Here is a 14,429-nt window from a genome sequence, read left to right as displayed (position 1 = left end):
ACATACATCTTTTCTAACTAGCATATTGCCACCATGAAGACCGAATCTTCCTGAGTGAAGCTCTGGAAACACTGTGTCTGAATCCCACATTTTTCATTACATGAACCAGTACATCTCCATTTAAGCTAATTTGAGTCAGGTTTTCTCTTACTTAAAACCAAAAGCATTTTAACCTGCTTTAAATTTCCTTCACTTAACCCGAAATAAATCTCTTTCCATATCATATAGTGTCCAGCAATTCCTTATGGCTAGTGGTCCATGGAGAGTAAAAACAAAGCTAGATCTTTTGTTTTTTTTTTTGAAAAAAACAAAAAAACAAAAAAAAACCAGAGTCTCGCTGTGTCACCCAGGCTGGAGTGCAGTGGCACAATCTTGGCTCACTGCAACCTCCACTGTCTGGGTTCAAGTCATTCTCCTGCCTTCTGAGTAGTGGGGATCACAGCCTTCTGAGTAGCTGGGATTATAGGCATGCACCACCACTCCTGGCTATTTTTGTATTTTTAGTAGAGACGGGGTTTGGCCATGTTGGCCAAGCTGGTCTCGAACTCCTGACCTCAAGTGATCCGCCCGCCTTGGTCGCCAAAAATGTTGGGATTACAGGCGTGAGCCATTGCGCCTGGCCAAGGATAGTTCTTTTGAATTGTTTGCTAATCATCAATAGTCACTGTTTTAGGGTGGTGGAATTATGGGTGACAAGTTTTTACTCTCACTTTTCTGAAAAAGTGATAAAATGTTTTTGGAACTTAAAAAAAACCTTGCTATATCATCTTTATATAAGTCCACTAAGAAGAGATTTTTTTTTAAAAGCACCTGCAGTATGTAAGGCCCTATGGAGAAAGCAAAGATGAATAAATCTCTGTCCCTAAAGAGTAGGAACACAGAAGGAATACACATGAAGGAGGGAGGGCCTGATTGATTATGAACTGAGTTGCGTATGGTCTTCTTTGCTTGACTTCAGCTAATGTAAAGATAAATCTCTATATGATATTTAGATGTCATTAAAGTTGAATCTGTAAACGTGCTGAGCTTGAGTACAATTTCCATCCACTTGTATTAAGGTAAAATGTGAGCCTGCCAGTAAGTCACGTAGCTGCACACTCCCACCGCACGGTGGCGGCATACCTAAATGGAAGCAGCAGCTCCTGGTGTAACAACTCCCTGCAGGACTGAAGCTAGGGAAAAGAAGCAACAATGATGTCACCATAGGAAACAAACACCTTTACAAGTGTGGCAATGGTTCAAGATGGCTGTCAGCAGAGTCCTGGAAGCACTTTCTTATTCTTATCATGCCACCACCTCAGTTGTCCCTACACAACTCTATCCTCATAGTTCCCCTTTAAGAAAACTTTATTATAATTATTTTATTTCATTTGTTGTCTTACTTGCCACCCCTACCATTCTCACCATCAGAGACTACTGCAAACTATCTGACCTTTGGGCCTTTAGTTTCATTTCCAGACTATTCTTCCTTTTTCCTCCCCTTCCCTGTAAGAATTAGTTTCCCAGGTCAAATGCAAATTCCTTAGCCATCCTGCTGAAAATTATTTTCCTCCACTCCTAAGCTCTTATGATGATAAACTTATTGTCATGAATACTAATTTGTAATTATATCCAGTAGCTTCCTGACATTGGTTTAATTACTGATCTGTGCTGTTTATTCATTCATTCCACAAGCATTGTGTCAGCAAAGTGCCAGGGAGCTAGGAACATAGAATGAACAAGATAAAATCCTAGACTTTGAGGTGCTCACCGTCTAGTGACAGATGACAGTTATAAAATGATGTGATAAGGGCTTTAATAGAGGCATGAATAAGGAGTATTGAGCAGGGAGTGGTGAAAATGGAGAGGCTGAGCTGGCTATCTGGGACAGTCCAGGTTTACACATGGGAGGTAATGATAAAGATGAGTCATAAAGGACTCATCACAAGCTTTTGGAATTTGCCAGATAGAAGGAGGTGGGAATGTCACATCAGGCCACAAAAATAACAATTCATGAAAATACCACTAGTTCTTCAAACTGGAGTTCAGTAAGGTCAGGGCAAACAAGGCGTAGGATAGCTTCAGCCTTCCTCAGCTTGTCAACTAGATCTGATAGAGGTATTTGGTTTTATTTGTGGTAATAAACTTGCCAACCTCTCTGGCCTGTCTGTGGCTGAGTTTTATATGGTAGACACTGTGCCGAAATTTTGAATTAACTAGATCTGATAGAGGTATTTGGTTTTATTTGTGGTAATAAACTTGCCAACCTCTCTGGCCTGTCTGTGGCTGAGTTTTATATGGTAGACACTGTGCCGAAATTTTGAATTAACTAGATCTGATAGAGGTATTTGGTTTTATTTGTGGTAATAAACTTGCCAACCTCTCTGGCCTGTCTGTGGCTGAGTTTTATATGGTAGACACTGTGCCGAAATTTTGAATTAATTGAACAGGAACTTTCACATAATTAAATCAAGTTTTCCAGTCTCTGTCAGAAAATCGAAAGTTTTTTTTGACATCAAGCCCACCATCTCCATGGCAACTATTAGCTGGAGCCACTTTAGAAGGAGCCTGGCTGTCCCAGTTTGCTGTAGACCTTACCTCTCCTGGGCGCTTACACCTACCTGGCCAGACACATTTAGTTGTGATATTTGCCTGACCTCTGTAGACAGCTGAATGTGACCTCTGTTTTCAGACATCTGGGGGCCCCAGTTACACGAGTAGGCCAAGATTCTTAAGAAATCAGGTGCAGATCCCCTATGTGGAGGTGAAAATGAAGGGGAAGAAGGAAGCAGGGAGCAGGAGTTGACCCAGCTGCTGAGGTTGGTTGTGTAGAGCGCCACCTAGAGGGGAATGGGTCAGAGCATAGAAAGAGAAAGAGGCAGCAGTCCCTTCCTGTGGCTGGGGCCTACAGGAGGAACAGAATGATGCATGAAGATGCCCAGGACCCATTCGTTGGACATTAATCCTGACCTGTGGGGGTAAGAGTGATAAGTCTACCCCTGATTGTCCTGGGAGCTGGGGCAAGAGTTCAAATGGAGATCCAGAGCCCACAGCCTGCTCCCTTTCTCTTCATAGCCTTACCTCTGTCCTACAGAATAAGATACACATGTGTGTGGCCACCCCAGGCCATAAGTCCAAGTTCTGTCCACAGCTTCCCTAGTTGCTGGCAAATAGCTGGCCCTTGGTCAACCATTGAAACTGGGGGTATGTGCACTGGTACGTGGCTCACTATCAGAAAGATAGACACAAAAACCAGGCCTGACCAGACTCTTAAATAAGTCTCAGAGCTGTTTTGGCAGGGAATTTTGGGGTCTAGGTACCGCAAACGTGTTCTAGAAGCTAGGTGTGGACTCTAGATGGGCACCCCTTGGGCTGGTAGACTCCTCATCCCTTATGGAGGGGCATGGTCAGAAGACATCCAGCGTCCAAGAGCCTTATAAACTCGAGGGCAAGGGCTGAAATATTATCAGGAACAGGGATGCACTTGGGTTACTATGGGTAATGGGGTCTGTGTTAGTTTGCTAGGCCTACTGTAACAGAGTACCACAAATGGGTGGTTTCAAACAACAGATACTTATTCTCTCACAGTTCTGGAGGCTAGAAGTCCAAAATTAAGGTGTTGGCAGGATTCGTTGTTTCTGAGGGCTCTGAGGGAGAATCTATTCCACACCTCTCTCCTGGTTTTTGGTGACAGCTGGCAATGGTTGCAGATACATCACTCTAATCTCTGCCTCCATCTTCACGTGGCATTCTCTCTGTTTCTCTGTGTCTGCACATGGCCATTTTCTTATAAGGATACAAGTTATATTACATTAGGGGCTCCTCCTACTCCAGAATGACCTCATTTTAACTAATTATACCTGCAACAACCCTACTTGCAAATAAGGCCATATTCTGAGGTACAGGGAGTGAAGACTTCAACATACCCTTATTGGGGGAAACAATTCAGCCCACAAGAGAGTCTATCATCAAGTCACAGGCACCGACAAGGGAAGTAGGACTCACAAGTTTGCAGAAACCACCTTGCAGCCAGGCCTCCTACAGCTTTGGAACAAGGTGGATGCTCCCCCAGGACAGCCTGGTTCTCCGTGACTGTTTTCTTTTTTTTTAAACGGGCTCTCACTCCGTCACCCAACCTGGAGTGCAGTGGCATGATCTTGGTTCACTACAACCTCCACTTGCCAGGCTCAAGCGATCCTCCCACCTCAGCCTCCTGAGTAGCTGGGAGCACAGGTGCATGCCACCACACCTGGCTAATTTTTTGTCTTTTTGGTAGAGACAGGGTTTCACCATGTTGCCCAGGCTGGCTCATTGACTTATGCTAATAGATCATCTAATAGCACAGTGCCCCAGTCCCTCCTCATCAACTTCAATCACTCCTGCTGCTTTCCCAAGCAACTGCCTTCACTCTGTGTATCTTTTTCTTGACCTGATGGCTTCAGCTGAATCTGGCTCTGTGGCCCCTGTAGCTGCTCTTTCATTGTTTTTCATCTTTTGCTCCCACTACTGGTTGCCCCTAACCTGCAGTTCAAATTGCTGAGAGATGGTCTGGTCCAGAAAATTGCTGTGGTCTCTGTTGGCATAGCTTTCTCACCAGTTTGCCTCAGGGGAAAATGGATAATCTGCATATTGGCTGCCCTAGGGATAGGTGCCTGCCCACTCAGGTCGGAGTAGCTGTGTCCCTGGTATCCATGGCCAGTTATCTCGGAGGAAGCAGCCTAAGTGGTTTATTAGTGGTGGCTAATGGCAGGACAGTTGCCCATTGCTCCTCCTAAGACAAGGTTTCCAAACCTTGGCCTTACTGTCATTTTCGGCTGAATAACTCATTGTTGTGGGGTACTGACCTGTCTGTTCTAGACTGTTTAGCAGCATCCCTGGCCACCACCTAACAGATGTCAGAAGAACCCTTTCCCCTTCCTGCAGAATTATGACAATTGAAAATGTTTATAGACTTTGCCAAATATTCCCTGGGGGAAAAATCACCCTTGGTTGAGAACCACTGTTCTAACGGTATGGGAGGTACCAGAATTAGCCCATCCATGTGGGTGTAGTAGGTAGTTAGGACTGTGAGTGTGAAGGCTACTGATTATATATCTGCCCTCTCAGGGCTGGCTCAGAGACTGAGAGAAGTAGCTTCTGCTAAGGACAGGGGTCAGATAGAGCATTGATGGGTTCATAGATGAATGGCTGTGCTCATTCAAAATGGGGAAATGAAGACAGAGTAGTGTGTGTATGTGTGTGTGTGTGTGTGTGTTGCAGCTTCACGGACTTGAGTGAGCATGTTCATTGGTTTACTCTTTGTGTATGTATACATTTTCAAGAATGTGCAATTCTCTGTGTGGGCGAAGGTATCTGTGTGAGGGCATATATATGTGTGTGTGTATCTCAAGGTTGGACTGTAAATAGTCCATGCTGCCCCTCCTATGTTATCAGGATAGATTAGTGTCATATGTGACACACCTCATTGGCATTCTCAGATTCTTACCCTTATACAAGGTAAGAATCAGTTCCACTGAAGTTGAAATGGAAAACAATTTCTGCTTCAGTGTTTTTGTTTGTTTGTTTGTTTTGTTGTTGTTGTTGCTGCTGTATAAACCTGTCTGCCTCTAAGCATATGTAATAGATAATGCTCTCAGTGGCCTCCAGTGACATCATACTTGAGCATCAGAATCCAGGATGGACTAAGCTCAGGGTCCAAGAGACACACAGCCAAGCCTATTCTGAACTTGTATCTATTTTCTAGCGTTAGCCTTTTAACCAACTGGTTATATAGCAGATTGCTTAACTTTTAATTTCTTTAGTTTTCCTTTCTGTAAAATGCAGGTTTTAATACCCTTCTTAGAAGACTGTTTTAAGAACAACTTACATTATCATAAGGAATTTAAAGAATAGTGCTTCAGAAATGTTGAGTGAAGATAAATTGTGCTTCCTCCTGTACTTGCATTATTTAAGTTCTTCTCTTTAAAAAAAATCAACTGATATTTATTTCTGTACTGCATGCTCCTGATCATGTAAGTAGTTGTCTTTTTTACTTGGTTAGCTATCTGGGTATATAGAGTTTGGTCTGTGGTCTTCACTTGGTATAGTGTCTACCATGGCATAACTCAATAGTCATTTGTTTCTGTTGATTTTGTATTTTTGTTTGTTTGTTTTTGTTTTTTGTTTTGTTTTGTTTTTTTAGACAGAGTCATGCTCTGTTACCCAGGCTGGCGTGACCTCAGCTCACTGCAACCTCTGCCTCCTGGGTTCAAGTGATTCTCCTGCCTCAGCCTCCCAAGTAGCTGCGATTACAGGCACCTGCCATCACACCCAGCTAATTTTTTTTTTTAATTTTTTTAAATTTTTTATGTTTTGAGGTGGAGTTTTGCTCTTATTGCCCAGGCTGGAGTGCAATGGTGGGATCTTGGCTCACTGCAACCTCTGCCTCCCGGGTTCAAGCGATTCTCCTGCCTCAGCCTCCTGAGTACCTGGGATTACAGGCATGTGCCACCACGCCCAGTTAATTTTGTATTTTTAGTAGAGATGGGATTTCTCCATGTTGGTCAGGGTGGTCTTGAACTCCCGACCTCACGTGATCTGCCCACCTCGGCCTTCCAAAGTGCTGGTATTACAGGCATGAGCCACCCACAGCACCCGGCTGTTAATTTTTGTATTTTTACTGGAGATGGGGTTTCACCACGTTGGCCAGGCTGGTCTTGAACTCCTAACCTCAAGTGATCCACCCAGCTCGGCCTCCCAAAGTGCTGGGATTACAGGTGTGAACCACCATGCGCAGTCTGCTGATGTTTTTGACAGTGATGATTCTGGCCTGCTTACATCCCTAAGATTATCTGACAACTTTCAGTTATTCAGTGTTATTAAAATTGGTCCTTGGTTACTTTCAAATGAGAAGAGCTTACCTTTTTTCAACCAACCACCACATGTGAGAAGCAGAAAGATAGGTGGGGCAAGACAATGCCCTCAAGATATTATTGTAACGGATAAGCCACAGACTCAGAAGGTAGAGACCTGTGGACACCCTGGTTGGGTGATTTTCTTATCGTTTTCTTATCCTTTTAAATTAATACTTTAACATTTGTGTTCAGTCTGTCTATAGAGGAGAGACTGTGCAGTGTCTGGGCAAAGGCAGTGGACAAAGACTTTGCTGGAATATTAGCCTTTCCTCTGTGGTCCAGGGAATTTTATTTCAGACCTGACTCCTTACACTGCTTATCACAAGCAGAACCCTGCATCTAATAGGACCTATTCCCGTTGAAAAGCAGTTGAGTCACCTTCTATTGTTAGTGAACTTGTCCTTTGGATTGGTTCTCCATCACTCCTGCCTCCAGCCTCCAAACCAACTGGTATTTCCAAATGCTCTTTCCAATCCCATATAAAACTCTCTCCAGAGTTTTGGTAGATAAAACTACTTCATCTTGTTAGCTTTCCAGTAATGTTTTGGGGCTTGTTAGAGGTGAGTAGCATAGGCTGTTGCCCAGACAAATCACCCCTTGATCTGTCTGCAATCTAAGGCCCTGAGCGCCAGAGAGCAAAAGCCTAGGGAGGCATGGGAGTGGGGGATGTGGAATGGGGAGAAGAAGCATTATTGAGCACATTCTCCAAAAGACAGGACTTTCAACCATTTAAAAAAATATTGTAGGACTTTGGTGAATTGAAAACAAGTATTTGTTTTTTTCTCCCTCCTGAAACCCCACTAAATTGTTAAAAGGCATACGGAGAGGAAGAACAGGAGAGAAGGCAACAGCGACAAAAGCCTGGAAGCTGGAAAGCTATTAGAAAAGCGGGAAATAGGCCAGGCACAATGACTCATGCCTGTAATCCCACCTTTTTGGGAGGCGAGCAGACAGATGACTTGAGGCCAGAAGTTCAAGATCAGCCTGGCCAACATGGAGAAACCTCATCTCTACTAAAAATACAAAAATTAGAATTGGTAGATCGAGAGCAGGGATTCTTAACCTTTTATGTGTTATGAACCTCTTAGCAATCTGATGACATCCATAGACCCCTGCTCAGGATAATCTTTTTATTTTTATTCTTTATTGATTTTTGAGAAAGTGTTTCACTCTTGTTGCCCAAGTTGGAGTGCAATGGTGCAATCTCGGCTCACTGCAACCTCCCTCTCCCAGGTTCAAGAGATTCTCCTGCCTCAGCCTCCCAAGTAGCTGGGATTTGAGGCTCATGCCACAGGCCTAACTAATTTTTTATATTTTTAGTAGAAATGGGGTTTCACCACGTTGGCCAGGCTGGTCTCAAACTACTGACCTCAGGTGATCCGCCCGCCTCGGCCTCCCAAAGTGCTGGGATTATAGACATGAACCACCGCGCCCAGCCAGGATAATTTTTTTTTTTTTTTTTTTTTTTTGAGACGGAGTCTCACGCTGTTGCCCAGGCTGGAGTGCAGTGGCCCGATCTCGGCTCACTGCAAGCTCCGCCTCCCGGGTTCCCGCCATTCTCCTGCCTCAGCCTCCTGAGTAGCTGGGACTACAGGCGCCCGCCACCGCGCCCGGCTAATTTTTTGTATTTTTAGTAGAGACGGGGTTTCACTGTGGTCTCGATCTCCTGACCTTGTGATCCGCCCGCCTCGGCCTCCCAAAGTGCTGGGATTACAGGCTTGAGCCACCGCGCCCGGCCTTTAAAAATAACTCATTTCTGATATAATATATCTTCTTTATTAATACATTAAACAACAAGATCTAACAGTAGGTCTAATCATAATTATAAAGTAGGTAAACAAAAACAATATTCTGGGGTATCCACAAGACTGTAATGGAATATGAAAGAATCCATGATTTCTATTGTTGACAAAGCTTTGGATACTGCTTTTATTGTAGTTTTAGTTTTTTCTTTGTTTTTGCCTACATGTGTAATCGAAGGCAAAGCTAAATTTCAGTTAAAGAATAGTGCAGATAAAGATGATAATTATGTTCTTATTCAAATTCACAGACTTCCCAAATTCTGTGTATGGATTTCTGGTTAAGAACTTCTGGTTCAGAGCCTTGCTTAAATTCAGATTCAATATTTTTGGTAAAAGTTCTTCATTCGTGTTGCTGTGTACTTCCTTTTGCATCACATCAGGAGGCACATAAAATCTGGCTGTCCCACTTTTAATGATGTTGGGATTGGTAAATGAGATTTAAAAATCACTGGCCAGATCTATCCTTTCTCCTAGTGTTTTTTGCTCCATTGATAATCACTGACTAGATGGGCTCCCACCTTTTGAATATGGGAAATCAGAGCATTCAGAAAAAAAATATTGTAATGATTAAAGTACACCGACTGTATTTTTTAAATCCGTGAATCATTTAAAGAATTTGCTGAATCCTAGGGTACCAACTCCTTCTGAAACTGGTAAATAAAGGGAAAAAAGCATTTAACCCACTTTTTCTATATGAACTATTTTTCAGGGCAACCAAATGGGTGTAGATGGATAGTTCTTTATAAAATAATTCCAGCTAATAAATGCAGAAAGAATGATATAATTAGAAAAATGATTTTTCTTTTTCTTTTCTTTTTTTGAAACAGGGTCTCTTTCTGCTGCCCAAGCTGGAGTGCAATGGTGCCATTACGTCTTACTGTAGTCTTGAACTCCCAGGCTCAATCTATCCTCCCACCTCAGCCTCCTGAGTGGCTGGGACTGCAGGCGCATGCCACCATGCCCAACTAATTCTTGTATTTTTTGTAAAGACGGGGTTTTTCCATGTTTCCTAGGCTGGTCTCAAACTCCTGGGCTCAGGTGATCCCTCCCCACCTTGGCCTCCCAAAGTGCTGGGATTACAGGCATGGGATTAGTCAAACCACCACGCCAGGCCTGATTTTTCTTTTTTAATGCTTACTTTCTCATGTTTGAACAGTGGAAGCCCATTTAAGTTGCTTGCAGGATCCCTGGACACAATCCCATTACTCTTTGGTAGCTTCTTTGCTTTCTGGAACAACAAAATGTCCCAGGCTCAGCTTGTACATTTCTGCCCCAGACTTAGAATCAGTAAATTTCTTTAGAGTCTTGGTTTCTTGTAGAGAAGAATGTTGTTTAGAGATCACTTCCTGGGTGCCAGAGGTGCACATTGTTAATGAGCCCAGTAATACCACATCATATCAAAGATGGACAGAATGAATAGAGATAGGAAATAAATCATGAGTCCATACTGGTATTTCTAATTCAGTTTTCAGATTACAGGTTTTTTCCCTCAACTTCTTTCATTTTATATTTGTATTTTTCTCTTATATTGAAAATCTTGGTTTTGAATGAGACATTGTCATAATTAATTATTTGCTTATTCTAATTTACACTCATTACTAAGTAATAAAAATACTAAGCAATATTTTTAAATAAATGTTTTAAAAATAGTGTGCCAGTATTACTTAGTAAAAATATGACTATGAAATTCAAAATTTTTATTGTTTGTTATCTTTTTCCCTTAGAATACATCCCTGTAGTCAAAATATTTTGTGTCACTAGAAATAATTTTTGTGTAGTTATGCTATCTACTTGATATACAGTTGAGTTTAGTTTGTCTCAGTTTGTTTCCAATTTTAGGAACTGCTTTTAAAAACTTAAATACAACTTCTCAATTATGTTAAATACATATATGGTTATGAAGCTAAAACTATAAAACAAGGCATATTTAAAGAAGCCTAGCTTCCCTCCTGGTCTCCTCTACCCCTTACCTTCTTATAACCACATATCTCAGTTTTTAGTTTTCTTTCCATTGTTTCTTTCAGAAATCATAAGCAAACACATAAAAATACCCACTTCAACTTACTTCAAAGGTAGCACACTATAAACACTGTTCTCGTCTAGATTTTTCTCACTTAGCAATATTTCCTGGCATTCAGCCCACAGTCTTATATAGAGATACTTCTCATTTCTTAGTACATCTCCATATTTTCCCACAATGTGGATGTACCATAGTTTATTATCAGTTCTTTGTTGATGGATATCTTGTTCCCCAGTGTTAGTAATGAGTAGCTAAGCATCTGAGGAAAATCCATAACAAGGGGAACAAAACAGAAAACAGAAACAGAAAAAGGATCGTGGAGAATGGAGCCTATGCAAAAGGAAAAAAAAACCCTATTAACATCTACAAGGAGATAATAAAAAATATGCAATCATGAAAAGACAATGGAGTACTCCAACAAAGGAATGCTTATAGAATAAAAAAGAGCTCTTAGAAAAGTTAAAGTATGATATCAAAAACAGAAAACTCATTAAGAAGAAGTGGAAGATAAAGTTGAGAAACTCTCCCAGAAACTAGAGCAAAAAAGGCCAAAAAAGATGGAAAATAGGAGAGAAGTGATTTGAAAATCAAGCAACTATATCACAGAGATCAGTCCTGGAAGTTCAATATAGGTTTAAATAATCCTATATTATAGGAATAATAGGATTAAAAAGAGAGAGAGAGAAAAAAAGAAAATAGGAAAAAAAAAATCATCAATAAAATAATTCAAGATATTTTCCCAGACTGAAGAGCTTGAGTGTTGAGACTGAAAGAACCCACTCAGTACCCAGTGGAATCAATGAATGGGCCCACATCAAAGCAGATCATTGTGTAATTTCAAAACACTGGGGAGGAAAAGAAGATTCTTCATGCTTCCAGAGATTAAAAAAAGAAGAGGTCCTATAAAAAGATTGGTGACTGATGCTTGAACCCAGGAGGCGGAGGTTGTAGTGAACCGAGATTGCACCATTGCACTCCAGCCTGGACGACAGAGTGAGACTCTGTCTCTAAATAAATAAATAAATAAATAAATAAATAAGATTGGTGATTGAATGTTTTCAGAATTCCCAACAGCAGTACTGGAAGCTAGAAGTCACTGAAGTAATAACTTCAGAATTCTGAAGGAGAATGATTTCTATTTTTTTTTTTTTTTTGAGACACAGTCTCCCTCTGTCGCTGAGGCTGGAGTGCAGTGGCGTGATCTTGGCTCACTGCAATCTCCACCTCCTGGGTTCAAGCGATTCTCCCGCCTCAGCCTCCCAAGTAGCTGAGATTACAAGTTTCCACCACCATGCCTGGCTAATTTTTGCATTTTTGGTAGAGACAGGGTTTTGCCATGTTGGCCAAGCTGGTCTCAAACTCCTGACCTCAGGTGATCCTCCTGTCTCGGCTTCCCAAAGTGCTGGGATTACAGGTATGAGCTACCGTGCCTGGTAGAAAATGATTTCTAGCTGATAATTTTATACCCAGCCAAACTATATTAAGGATAAAGGTTTTCAGACAAGCACAATCTCAAAAATTTTACCTGATCATGCATAAAACTGAGGGGAAAAAAAGCCCCAATAACAAGAAGTAGCAATACAAACGTTATTTAGAGATATGAGCATAGGCATCAAAATAATCAGGTAAAAGATGTAAAAGTGGTTGTTTCTAGGGAAGAAGTCAGGTGGAAGGGGAAAAGCGGCCTGTTCTTTTGTTTTATTTTTATTATTTTTTATTGAGATGGAGTCTCGCTCTGTTACCCAGGCTAGAGTGCAGTGGCACAATCTTGGCTCACTGCAACTTCCACCTCCCGGGTTCAAGCGATTCTCCTGCCTCAGCCTCCAGAGTAGCTGGGATTACAGGCATGCACCACCACGCCCAGCTAATTTTTGTATGTTTAGTAGAGATGGGGTTTCACCATATTGGTCAGGCTGGTCTTGAACTCTTGTCTCGGGTGATCTGCCTACGTGGGACTCCCAAAGTGCTGGGATTACAGGCGTGAGCCACTGTGCCTGCCTGAGGCCTGCTCTTTTCACTGTGAATGTATAACTGATAAAAATATAAAAATAGAAGACAGAGAAGAAACAATTTTAAAAAGAAAGATAACATACTGATGTGACTTTTGAGGACTATGGTGAAGATATCAAAAGAAGATGTATGACAACAAGATTCTGAGATGCTTATGAAAACTAGTGAAAGAGTGGTCAAAGTGTAAAAGGACCTTTTCAGTTTTTTAAAATCCTCCTCTCCGTCACTAATCCCTTGGCTTGCTCTCTTTGATGTAAGAAACTGGCTAGACTTTCTGGAAGTAGATGCCTTGTAGTTGGCAAAAACAGCAACAACAACAACAAAACAAAATAACCCCCCAAAACAAAAAGAAAAACAAAACAAAAATCCAAAACCAAAACCAAAAATATCTCCAAAACCAAAAAATACCCCCCTAACCAAAAAACCCCAAACCAAAACCAAACCTAACCAAAACCCAAACTGAACAAACCCAAAAATCACAAATAGAAAGAGGTATGCTAGGAGAGGTGGCATGAGCTTTCTTAAATATAGAATTGAGGGATGCTGGGAAAAGTATTGGAGGAAGGATATGGAAAGTATCCTAAAAGTGAAAGGGCCAATGATGTCTGGGAAATAGCAAGTAGCCAACTATTTGGTGGCTAGCAGTGATTCCCAAACTTTGCAGCATGTTATAGTCTTTTTAAAATCCTGATGTGGCTGGCTGTGGTGGCTCACGCCTATAATCCCAGCCACTTGGGGAGGCCTAGGTGGGTGGATAACTTGAGGTCAGGAGTTTGAGACCAGCCTGTCTAACATGGTGAAACCCCATCTCTACTAAAAATATAAAAAATTCAGCCAGGCAAGGCGGTGGGCACCTGTAATCCCAGCTACTCAGGAGGCTGAGGCAGGAGAATCACCTGAACAACAGAGCGAGACTCTGTCTCAAAAAAAAAAAAAAAGAAAAAAAAAAAAAAATCCTGATGCCCATGACATACCCATACCAATTAAATTAGACAATTTGGGAGTAAAAGCCAAACACTCGCGTTTTTTGTTTTTTTTTTTTTTCCCTTTATTTTTAGTAGATATGGGGTTTCTCCATGTTGGTCAGGCTGGTCTCAAACTCCCGACCTCCAGTATTCCGCCTGCCTGGGGCTTCCAAAGTGCTGGGTTTACAGATGGGAGCCACCTGCCCGGCCTTGTCTCTGTTTTTAAGCTCCCCAGGTGATTCTATTGTGTAACTAAGACTGGGAACCACTGCAGTATAGAGTTTGCATGAGGAAGCCAAGATTGGAAATGTGGGGTAAGATTGTGAAGAAGAATCTCAAATGCCCGGCTACTTAACCTGATCTCTAGGAGACAATGGAGTGCCACTGATGGCTTTTGAACTGCATGTGATTCATCGTGATGTTTGGGGAAGATCAATGCACAGAAGAAACCTCTGTGAGATTCTAGAAGCAAGGAGACCACTAGCTAGACTGAGACTAGTTCACAACTCAGAATGACCAGTGCAGAGAAGTACACTGTGCGCCTTAGGTGTGTCCACGTGTCACCAAAGCCTCTCTGCTTCACTGAAATGTGTGGTTCCCCTCGCTAAAGCTCTGGTGGTGTCCTCCCCGCCACCAGGCAGCCTGGTATGATGGTCCCCCAGAAGGATGGGCGAACCACGGGGATGCAGTGTAGGCCGAACCTTGCCCCAGGAGAGGGCGGCGGGCTTAGCTCTCTGATTGGGTGGATTCTCTGGCGTGT

The 14,429-nt window shown here is 42.1% G+C and overlaps 1 pseudogene; it reads right to left on the bottom strand.

The window, feature by feature from the left end:
• LOC126948960 (protease-associated domain-containing protein 1-like) overlaps positions 1-14,429 on the bottom strand; it is a 29,242-nt pseudogene that overhangs the window by 14,584 nt on the left and 229 nt on the right.

This window comes from Macaca thibetana, chromosome 2 (assembly GCF_024542745.1).
Source record: "Macaca thibetana thibetana isolate TM-01 chromosome 2, ASM2454274v1, whole genome shotgun sequence".
NCBI classification, from domain to species: domain Eukaryota; kingdom Metazoa; phylum Chordata; class Mammalia; order Primates; family Cercopithecidae; genus Macaca; species Macaca thibetana.
Note: the sequence above shows the minus strand (reverse complement) of the source record. Positions and strands in the feature narration are given on the sequence as shown.